Source organism: Polypterus senegalus, chromosome 1 (genome assembly GCF_016835505.1).
Source record: "Polypterus senegalus isolate Bchr_013 chromosome 1, ASM1683550v1, whole genome shotgun sequence".
NCBI classification, from domain to species: Eukaryota; Metazoa; Chordata; class Cladistia; order Polypteriformes; family Polypteridae; genus Polypterus; species Polypterus senegalus.
Genome location: NC_053154.1, coordinates 42284255 through 42296226, shown reverse-complemented (window position 1 = coordinate 42296226; position 11972 = coordinate 42284255). Strand labels below are relative to the sequence as shown.

General features: G+C 39.8%; 1 protein-coding gene across 2 annotated transcripts in view; it reads left to right on the top strand.

The window, feature by feature from the left end:
- Positions 1-657: 657 nt before the first annotated feature.
- LOC120525617 (dehydrogenase/reductase SDR family member 4-like) overlaps positions 658-11972 on the top strand; it is a 28196-nt gene continuing 16881 nt past the window's right edge. Inside the window, exon 1 of one of the 2 annotated variants that reach the window (XM_039748068.1) lies at positions 658-813. The gene's annotated coding sequence lies outside the window, so the exon portion shown is untranslated. Of the gene's footprint in view, positions 814-3616; positions 3868-11972 lie in introns of those variants that run through there. The other variant, XM_039748078.1, reaches the window with a different exon arrangement.

Below are 11972 nucleotides of genomic sequence, written 5' to 3'. Positions count from 1 at the left end.
GCCAAGTACACATTAGGGACAATTTAGGATCGACAATGCACCTAACCTTTGGATTGTGGGAGGAAACCCACGCACACACGGGGAGAACACTCAAACTCCACCCAGGGAGGACCAGGGAAGTCAACGCAGGTTTCCATTCTGCGAGGAAGCAGCGTTAGCACTGTGCCACCATGCTGCCCAATATAAAATGTTAAAACTTTAAATGAAAAATGTGTGTCATAAAAAAATGAAAGGTAGTATATAGATATGCATAACGGTACTGGATGTGCATGTAATTCTTTACACCTAACATTTGATATATTATTGTTTCGTAATGTTAAAAAAATGACATGAAAGCGCTGTCCTGACCAAAGCACTGCCTCGTTGTAGGTCCTGGATGCGACAGTATTTTTAACTCATTAAACAGGCCACATTAATTGTAAAAAATTAATGCTGTAACCTTTCCAAGAGATATATGTGTGTGTGTGTGTGTTAGGGCTGGAAAGGTTAAAGCGAAAGGTTATAGATAGATGGATAGATAGATAAATTAGTGATGTGTGGGTCTCAAACTTGACTTGCACTAAAGAGAAGGAGGTGAGTCTAAAATCAGCTTTATTGTTGTAAAAACGGGGATAGTCACATGCAAAATGATCAAACGGGACCTGTCACTTTAGCACACAAAAAACCCAGCAAGCAGTCATCCTTTGTTAGCGCCCTTCTTCAGATGAAAACAACAGATAGCCTTCCTCGCCAGGCAGGTTCAGTGGCTGCATGCGGATGAGCTGGAGGAGGCTCATTTTGGAGGAGAGAAGACAGAAAACAGAGCAAGGCCAGGTAAGTGGCCGCTTTTAAATGCGCTCCGAATGAACCAACGCGGGGAGCCTGCGATCTCGCGGATTATTATTGCCTGATTCACCAGAATTGTAGCGCAAGGCGCAATTGAGGGGGCGTCGAGCGTCTCGTTTGGTGGGTTGGTTGCCGGTGTCTCACATCTCAAAAACTTTTCAAGTCTTTATTCACAATGATTTACGTACAATACCACAATATCAATAATAAAGATTGATAACCAGTTTTCAAAATATAGGATGGGAATACATAGACCTTAAGTAGAGTATACAAAAATAGTGCATTATTAGGAGTTCACATAATTAACTTATTAGCAATGATTTGAAGCAAAGATTATGTTTTAGCAGCATCTCTGTTTACTGGCCTTGAAATTCTTTGTATATCCACGAAGAGGGACTCTATATCACGAGAGAATAATCTAAAGTTTTCTGGCTTTATGAATGTGATATGTACCAAAGATACAAATACGTTTTGAAGTGTTGTCGAAATCAATCTCACTTCTTTGAGCATCCATAATAAACACCATATTTTCATAAATCTGTTATAGAAACAAACAAACAACAGAACAGCAACCTCTGACCAAAATACATTTGAACGGGCTTGCCAGATTTCCAAAGTCACAGATCGGGACAGCCACCATTTCGAGCGACCAAAGAAAAAAAAAAAAAGATGTTAAGGTGGCACACAAAAAATTAACGAGCCTCTTTAACTAGACATTTAAATATAAAAACTGAATTTGGATATTTTTCTACATACAATTTTTGTTCGGACGCAATGCAGGACTCGAGATTTGTCTGATGAGCTCCGGGCGGTCTTGTAAGTCGGCATCCCTGCTTTTGAGCGGGCACAACTATAGGGAGGTCCAGATCTAATTATGCAGTTTTCATTACGCTATAACTTAAGTTTATTACATAGAAAATCACCCGAAAAACCCCGGACCATCGAGAAGTGTGCGAACTGACGACATGAAGAATCGTCTTGGCACCGAACTGAAATCATCCCCGCATAAATCAAAGTCATCCAGACGATCTGTATCTGCATAATTAGAATGTATAAAATAAATGATTAATTAAGAGTTTAAGAGTCTTCTTTTTGGGAAATGACCCCAGAGGAGACACATCATTACAAAATAGCCATCTGTTACAAGGATAAAAGTAAAGGATTTTAAAATGAATTTCCTCGACTTTGTTGGGGACAAGAAATGTACAGTATGTGCGACAAGCCACATATTACTCATAACACTTTCTATTTAACATAAGCTCTTGTAGTGTTGGGCGGCACGGTGGCGCAGTGGTAGCGCTGCTGCCTCGCAGTTAGGAGACCCGGGTTTGCTTCCCTGCGTGGAGTTTGCATATTCTCCCCGTGTCTGCGTGGGTTCCTCCCACAATCCAAAGACATGCAGGTTAGGTGGATTGGCGATTCTAAATTGGCCCTAGTGTGTGCTGTTTGTGTGTGTCCTGCGGTGGGTTGGCACCCTGCCCAGGATTGGTTCGTGCCCTGTGTTGGCTGGGATTGGCTCCAGCAGACCCCCGTGACCCTGTTCGGATTCAGCGGGTTAGAAAATGGATGGATGGATAGTCCACAATATTAAACTGTTTTTTTTATTAAAAGTCGTGGAGTGTAAAGAGACATAACTCAAGTGGGCTTTAAACAACAGTCGAGCAGGAATGCTCCTTGTCACCTTTACGTAATCTTTTAAGGAAACATTTGCCCTGTTAAAACTACAAGATCATTTAAAGTGTACAGATTTCCTTGCTCATTAAAAAGGCAATACATAAAAATGTTCTGGCCAGCCCACTATTACAATAAGATTTATTGCCTGACAATATGTACCCCTTATTCCAAATTTTGCACGTGCATGTGGGGAGAAAATCTGTGTTTAATCTGTGCCCCGGGAAAGGTAACACGTTAATGGTCGTGATTAACGTGGTCTGATTTAAACGTTAAAGTATTGCTGCATCCTTCAGGGCCGACCACGAACATTAGAAACAATAACAGAAAAAGTGAAGTGAGTACCTAACGAATTACACGCACATCCAGTATTTACCTCGTATATATTACCTTTAAATATTTTACAAGGATACGCCACATGTCAATACGTGGCACTGATCTCGATATTGACATGGCGCAGGGGGAGCAGTCCTGGTACAAAGCATGAGAGAAGTTATGAAGGTAAAATTTCATTTCATGTTTCTATAAGAAGATTGAATCAAAGTTATACCTCATAAGTGCTAAATGAGTTATCTTTGAGTGGCACTTAAATAAAAATAAGTATCTAGTACCTCTAACTCGCCGGTCTGCCAGTTGGTTTAGAGTGCTGACTGCTCTTATGACACAATTCTATACGAAACAGAAGTGTAGTGATTATTCATAACCTCTCCGAAAACACAAAAACACAACACAAATCAGAAAACGCAAAAAAAAAAAAAAAAGAAAATGCGATAAGAAATTGAATACACAAAAGCAAATCAGAGAGTGCAAAAGCAAATTCCATCCATCTATCCATCATCCAACCCGCTATATCCTAACTACAGGCTCACGGGGGATCTGCCGGAGCCAATCCCAGCCAATAGAGGACACAAGGCAGGAAATAAACCCCGGGCAGGGCGCCAGCCCACCGCCGCAAAAACAAATTGATTGTGCAAAAACAAATCAGAAAATGCAAAACAAATTGAAAATACAGAAGCAAATAAGAAACACAAAAACAAATTGATTGTGCAAAAACAAATCAGAAAATGCAAAAGTAAATGAGAAAACACAAAAACAAATTCAAATTGGAATAGCAAAAAAAAAAATCAAAAAACGAATTGAATGTGCAAAAGCAAACTGAATGCGCATCAATAAATAACAATACACAAAACAAACGAGAAACAACAAATGCAAATGGAGCAACACGCAAACATATCGAGAAGCATGAAAACAAAGAGAGCAGCGCATAACACAAACGAAGGCGGATAAAACAGAGAAACCTGAAGTTCATCGCGGTTTAATCCCGCAGCTTTTCAACGAATGGTGGGGTGCAGCAAGCAAGAATGCTGTAAGGTAATAGAGGTTTCTTATCTTTTGTTGGTATTTTTGTACTTTGGCAGAAATGGTAACGTTTGCATAACTTGGAGCACTCTCCGCCAGAGCACTGTTTAAAGTATTACAAACATATTTCAGTGTTTTAATTAGTAGTTAAGCTAAAACTTCATGGCGACAGCACTCCGCATTGAAAAACCTCTGATATTGACCATTTTTATTTCATTATTATACACGCTACTGACGTGTGTTATTTAACATGCACAATGTAGTGTTTGTATGATAAATTGTATTCCTGGTATTATTCATTTTTCAAGTCATCACCGTTGTAGTAACTGGCGTCACCCTAATGTATTGTAACGACTCGGGGTGAGAGAGAAGGAGAGATGGAATCAGCCGCTTTAAGCCGGATTGCTGGACGAGGCCCTAAAAATGACCGGTCACTTCTTCAGCTCATACACGCCACCCGGCTCGCCCCTACACCACCCTCTCCCCCGGTTCGTTCCAAGAGCCGACCCAAGGCCAGCGTCCACAGACCAAGCATCACAACCGATGAGCTTTAGCTGCCGGGGGAAGCGCGGTCTGCACCCCCTTGTGCCCGTTATTTACAGACGGCTTCTCCGGGTATGCCCGTTGCTTTGGACAATGCGCGGCCACCGGAGGAGCGCGACCCTCTCACATTCAGACCCGGGGCGCCATAGTATCGTCATTTGTGGATGAAAACAGAAAACTATTTCACTTTGTGGAGTCTCTCATAGCAGTTTGTTGCAAGAGCACTTTTGATTATTTCAGTCCCAGATCCAGTGTATACTTTGCGCCATACTTATTTATATTTCACTTTTGATAATACCATATTTATAAAGTGAGTATGAAAAGAGATAGGCATTCCTTTTAGTGTATGGCAATTTTATGTTAAATTCCGAAGTCTTTTATGTCTATCTTCACATTTTAGCCTGGTTACTCTTTGAAATGTTACCATAAATACCTTCAAAAGCCAGAAGTAAAACAGAAAAAAAGAAGCGAGGCGGCAGTCCATCAAGAATCAGTTACTGGGACTTAACGGGTGGTGTGGAGGAAACAGTGACGCTATTTGCTATTTTTAAACAACTGGGCATTACAACTTTTGCAGACTTGCTGAAGTTCCGTTTAAAGTATTACACACACACACACACACACACGCACGTTTGTCAGTCCTGATGACGGTTAGAAAACCAGAACGTAATGCTGAGTGCGTGACAACAAGCAAATGTTCACCAGAGTGTTGCAGGACACACCTAACCAGCCAAAAACAAACGGCTAGGACACAAGCGACAACTGATCTTTTTAAGTGTGATTTGTTAGTTGACTGATTTTAGACCAAACTGTTATATCTGCTCTGATACCAAGCTATCAAATTCGTTCTGCTATGCTTACATGTCAGATTTTTCCTGGATACGAACCCATTTACTGGTGAATCTCCAGTCGGCTATGCCACTGCTTTGACAGAGAGAGCTTCACGTTATATGCAAACGTTATATTTTCTACTAAAGTATATAAATACATAAAAAACATAAGAGATGTCTTTTAACTTTTAGCGTTCTCGCTTTCACACCACTTGAAAAGCTGGGATTAAATCGCGATGAACTTTTCACTGTTTTATCCGCCTCCATTTGGGTTATGCGTTGCTCTTTCTGTTTTCAAGCTTTTCAGTTTGCCCGCGCAGTCTTCATTTTGTTAGCGTGCTGCTCCATTTGCATTTGTCTTTTCTGATTTGTTTTTGGGTGGCACAGTGGGTATCGCTGCTGCCTCGCAGTAAGGAGACCTGGGTGTTCTCCCCGTGTCTGCGTGGGTTTCCTCCGGGTGCTCCGGTTTCCTCCCACAGTCCAAAGACATGAAGGTTAGGCATTGGCGATTCTAAATTTGCCCCTAGTGTGTGTGTGTGTGCGCGCCCTGTGGTGGGCTGGCGGTTTGTTTCCTGCCTTGCGCCCTGTGTTGGCTGGGATTGGCTCCAGCAGACCCCCGTGACCCTGTGTTCGGATATAGCGGGTTGGATGATAGATTTGTTTTTGTATATTCAATTCGTTTTTGCGTTTTCTTATTTGTTTTTGCATATTGTGATTTGTTGTTGCATATTCAATTTGTTTTTACATATTCAACTTCGTTTTCTGATTTGTGTTTGTGTTTCCAATTTGTTTTTGTGTTTTCTGATTTGTGCATGGTTGTAATTTGTTTTTTCACATTGAACTTCAGGGCCACTGTACTAACTATAACGATAGATAATAATGCACGGTGTCACCGCCACGACTCTACCAACCACACAGGCATTACATCTCTTCAGTGAGGTGAGATGAGGTGAGGTTCATGGCTGGTGATGCACAGACTCCTTCAGAGTCAGATTTACAAATGTATAAACCCAAAAGAGTAGCTTATTCACTGTTCAAGTGGCTGCATGCACATTAACTACTGGTTATGTTTCATATCTCATCAGCATTCTTTACACACAGATAGGTAAGGCACATATTTGGCTGAGAAAAAACGTTCCATTTATAGCGGCGAGAGAGAGCGAGAGAGAGAGCGGAGGGAGCGCATTTGATCCTCACCCTCCATGTGTTATAAGTTTTCCGTTGCAATTCCACAATTCACACTCATTCAATACAAATGAAAGTACAGAGTGGTGAACAAAAAAAAAAGGATTTCAATTTTGGCCTTAACTGACATATTTAGTTGTTTAAAAAGCTTTTAATTATGATGCTTTAATCAATTTTAATACAGACTGTTCAACAAAATAATAACAAGAAAAACAAAAGAATATTTTATTTAAAGTCAAAATTTATTTTTTTAATTATTGGATTGTTTTTTTCTTAGTTTGATCCCATTTGTTTTTTATAAAATTGAAAACCATTTATGGTGTTACCTTTAATTGTAAATGAAGTCCATGCGCCTATCCTTCTACATCAAAATCTCTGTCATATTCTTGTAAAAGTCCTCCTTATTTTCCTTTAGTTTTGAAAAATTTTAATCTTCTATTTTGGCAGTTAGTCAGAACAAAAAATAAAAATAAACGGACCACTGCAGTGCACTTGACCTTCTGATATCGCTAACTTACTGGCGCCTCTGTGTAAAAGAACAGCAGCAACTGAACACCTGTTTGGGCTCACATGCACCCCCTTCAGTGCAGAAAGGTACTGTCTGCCTCACCTTGTGCCTTTTAACAGCATTTTTATGTCCCATCAGCATTCATCAAAGATATTAGCCCGACTGTGGAAAGTCAGGGTGTATAATAAACATGTCTGTAAACCTTATATTGGCGACATACAGGGACACAGCAACAGGAACCCGCCAATTACATGCATCAGCCCAGTGTGTGAAGGAGAGTGTAGTCCAAGGTGAGGCTTGTCTCGTCGCTGCCACACCTTGCGTTTCTCTCTTATATTTAATCAGGAAATGTGCAAATTCAGCGATTTTGACTATAAAAATGATCAAAATTATTGGAATCATACAGAAAACAACTTTATAGTGCAGACCAGTGGACTAATTTATTTTATGTTAACATTATTAGTTTTTTTGTTACTTTTCACGATGCACAAAAACATTCAGAAGCATAAAACGGTGTATAGGGAAGGATCCATGCACTTCCCTTTTATAAATACCAACCAACGTGAATTTTAACACACATGCACATGCCTACAGCCTCGTCCCGACTCCTCCCAGAATTTTTCATATTTTAATATGCAATATAAATAGTCCCTTCCATTCTGTGTTTTGTTAAAAGACAATGGTAAAAGTACATATAAAAAAGATTAATTTCAAAAAAGCATTGGTCAGATGTCAAAGTTGATGTGAAAAGGCGAATGTCTGAGTGTCATATGGAAGCGTATTAGGGCCACAGAGAAGAAAAAAAAATAGGGACACAGTAAAGAAAAAAAGGTTGAAATGTTGACTTTAATCTCCAAATTTCTATCTTAATCTCGTAGTTTATTTTGTCATTAAAGTTGAATGTCGTAAACTTCATATTAAAATCAATGTTTAATTTATTATTCAAATTCTCAAATCCCTTCATAACTAAAGTAGCACATTAAATGCTTCGCGTTTAATGTGTTACTCGACCCTTTCGTTAATTGCTTCATGCTTCTTAAACGGGTTTTCTCTTACGCCAACAGGAGTGTGCAGACAGTGATCGCCACACAGAATACATTATATTCATGATATTACAGCTCTCTGAACATTTTAGAATACTAAGATATATACTTGATATAATTTTCATGTTGAAATGCATTAAAGCATGTATTAAACATGTGGGGGGCACAGTGGCACAGCGGTATTGATGAACTGGCGCCCCATCCAGGGATTGTTCCTGCCTCCTGGTATGCTTGGAGATGCTTGCTGGGACGCATTCAAACCTGGATGGAATAATTTATTGCAGCAGTACTGTGTCTGTCAAACGTACCAACTCCCAGTTCCTGTCCTTCTGGTTTCTTTTTCCACGTAAACAATTGCCACACAATAATCATCTGTAATAAATGAAAAACCAGCTGCAAGCTTAGAACATCAATTTTTCAAAACTATTAAAGAATATTGAAAAATCTTTTTTTATACATGTTTAAGTATTCCATCCATCCAGGGTTGGGCCAGTCCCAGCAAGCATAGAGCATAAGGAAGGAACAATCCCTGGACAAGGTGCCAGCTCATCGCTACCACATGTGCCTCCGTTTCCCCCTCATGTTTAATTATTAACAGTATACATTGTTTAAATGAAGTTAACAATTTATTTGTAAAATCTAATATACTGTACATACTTTAATGCATTTCATCATAAAAATGATATTAAGTATACAGTACATCTTAGCGTTCCAATAGTACACAGCTTCAAGAGGATAGCTCTTGGAAATCTAAATCGACTCAGAAGATAGTCATAACCATCTCTAAATCCGCGCTCTCTTCTATTGAATTGGATGGAATTCCTTTATTATAATTGTATGGTACAATGAGAATCATTATGCAACTCCACCATAAACTTATTTATCTGTAAAATGATAAAACTAATAATAATATTATAATAAAACAATGAAAAATACACACGAAAAAGTAGCCCACCTCCACCAAGATGACTGCATTACGTGGTGAAGAGAAAAAGGATCAGATTTGGTACTCACATTTACAGAAGATGCTGAAAGTGATCTTCTTGTGCGTCAATATATCTCTGTGCCCGTTTTCAGCATGTTCATGTACACCCTTCGCACACTATTTTTTCATGGCCAGTTTTTTGTGGGCCACCCTGTATAATATGAAAGCATATCGTACAGATAATGCAAATGGTTTATAAAGTGGCTCAAGTTGTGCAATATTAGAGTTGCAGTGCAAGTTTACAGTGAGGGAATTGTAATTCTAAGTACAAACAGTTCTACCGGGAGCACTTGATGGACTGATTGGTTGTGTTTATAATTCTAGAGATGAAACTGTTTCTGAGCCTCGAGGTCCATAAAGGAAAGGCTCTGAAGTGTTTGCCGTATGGGGGCAGTTCAAACTGACTGTAGTATGGGTGAGTGGAATCCATGCAGATTCTGGTGGCTTTCCTGAAGCAGCGTGTGCTATAAATGTCCTCCTGGGCTGGTAGCTGTATATCCTCTACACTCCCAACACAACCTGTGCAGCTGTGATACCACACCCAAAATACAATAACTGGGTAAAAATACTCTCTTTGGTGCACTGAGATAACAACGGTAATGCACTATTAGAGTAGCCTGGCTGCACCGTGCACCGTTATATTGTTACAGTTAAGTACCTTAAATTTGTAAATGACATGCAATTCATTTTGGTATATTTGATAAAGCTTGTGTCATAGATGTGAATCTTAAAAAGAAAGGGAAACCACACAGAAAGAGTGGCACTGCTTTGATGCTGGGTGAGGTCAGTTTGCAAAACTGAGTGGAAATGTGCATACGTATGGTGTGAGGTTGCCGTGAAAATGTGTGTGGCTTTACACTAAGGTTAGTTTATATACATCTTGAAGTGAGTGTGCAAACAGGCGTATGTGACATATTTGTGTGCATGTACTCTTTAGACATGAGGCCTGAGGTGCTCAAAACTTTCTGGGCATCAGTGAGATTCAAGGCTTGACAAAAGTTACTTAAGACCGGGTTGACAGAGTTTGAGACCATCCATCCATTATCCAAACCAGCCAGTACAGGGCACAAGGCAGGAACAAATCCCAGGCAGAGCACCAGCCCCCCGCAGGGCACACACGCCAAGCACAATTTAGAATCACCAGTGCACTTAACCTGCATGTCTTTGGGAGGAAACCCACGCAGACACGGGGAGAACATGCATAATCCACACAGGGAAGACCCAGGAAGCGAACCCAGGTCTCCTAACTGTGAGGCAGCAGCGCTACCCACTGCGCCACCGTGCCACCCTGGTTTGAGACCCTTCTGAGTGGAAATCTATTAGCATGGAAGTCTGGTGCTTTGACAAAGTCTCCACCAATAATGACAAAGGCTAAGGGATATGTAAGCTTCACTAACATACGATGAAATTTCTGTTAATATTGTGATATTCTCATGTGACCTTTTGAAACCATATATATTAACCACAATATAAAGTGAAGCTTTAACTTTAACAACAGTAACTATCCATCTACTTGTCATTAAAGAAAACGAGTCTATAATTTTTTCACAAAAGTTGTTACTCGGAAAAATCTGAACCGTAGCAGCTGAACTGCATCCATAACTAAATATGATAATCACTACCCCACTGATTGAGCCCGAGCCTTTCATCTCCATCACATGAAAGTGATTCTTGTGAAAAGTAGACATCCCTCTTATGAAATTTACAAAACAAAAATATGGCCATTCTTTTAATTATGTCACATAATCCCCGAACATTGAGTGAAAAACATGATAAATCCAAATAAAAACATTACAACTGCAATTAAAAAAACTAAATTGTAAGCTAACAATGAATTTTGCAAGCAAAGAAGAAAAGCTTTTAATAATTGAGTAGAACTCCAAATCCTATTGTCCCACTCAAGAGGTGTTTTCAGTGAATTATTATTCCATCCATCCATTATCCAACCCGCTACATCCTACCTACAGGGTCACGGGGGTCTGCTGGAGCCAATCCCAGCCAACACAGGGAGCAAGGCAGGAAACAAACCTTAGGCAGGGCACACACACAGGACAATTTAGGATCACCAATGCACCTAACCTGCATGTCTTTGGACTGTGGGAAGAAACCCATGCAGACACAGAAGAGCATGCAAACTCCACACAGGGAGGACCTGGGAAGTGAACCCGGGTCTCCTAACTGTGAGGCAGCAGTGCTACCCACTGTGCTGCCCTTGAGTTATTATTTCTGGACTACAAGGAAAATAATAATAATAAGAATAAGCATAATAAAATAAACAAAAGCCCACATAAGTACTATAATGACACTAAAATGCACACTTCTGATTTTATGTAACATTACCCTGAATTTCATTAACTAAACATTTTCTGCCATTTACTGTATGTAAACAAAAGTTCCTTTGACTTCGGCTTTCTTTCCTTCTTTTCTAGCCTGCTCAACAAGCGGTCATAGCTTATTTCTTGCTTCTTTATCTCCATACTTTAGATCTTCTAGAATTCGTATCTTGCTGTGCTTTAATAGGTCACAGTTTTTTTTGCATCTTCCCAAATCACATCCCATTATATACGAGATACAGTATATGTAAACTGAACAATTATACGTCATGTTTGAGGGACTCAGTTTCTTGGTCCCAAACGGTGGGCAGTGTCCACTGTGTCCTTTAGTTTCTCTGCAATGTGTGGTGAAACTTCCTAAAATGGATCAATAACCGTGTACTTCACATTTTCTCTTTCTCGCTCAGGTATACCTGCCATGTGACGGTTTCACCTGCACTTACAACCATCAAATACATTACCTTTCTCCTTTAGAACTTTGTTTTCTTTTTCCAGTACAGCGACGTTTGCCTGAAGAGAAGTTACATTTTCAAACACATCTTCCACTTTCTTCCACTTTCTCCCAGCTGAGCTTATGAGTAGAAGTCGTATTTTCTTTAACAAATAATTCAAGTGATTGTAACTTTATAAGAGACTCCTCTTGCAGATTGCCAAGTCTATCAATTGCAGCAATTCAAATGCCAATGGGCA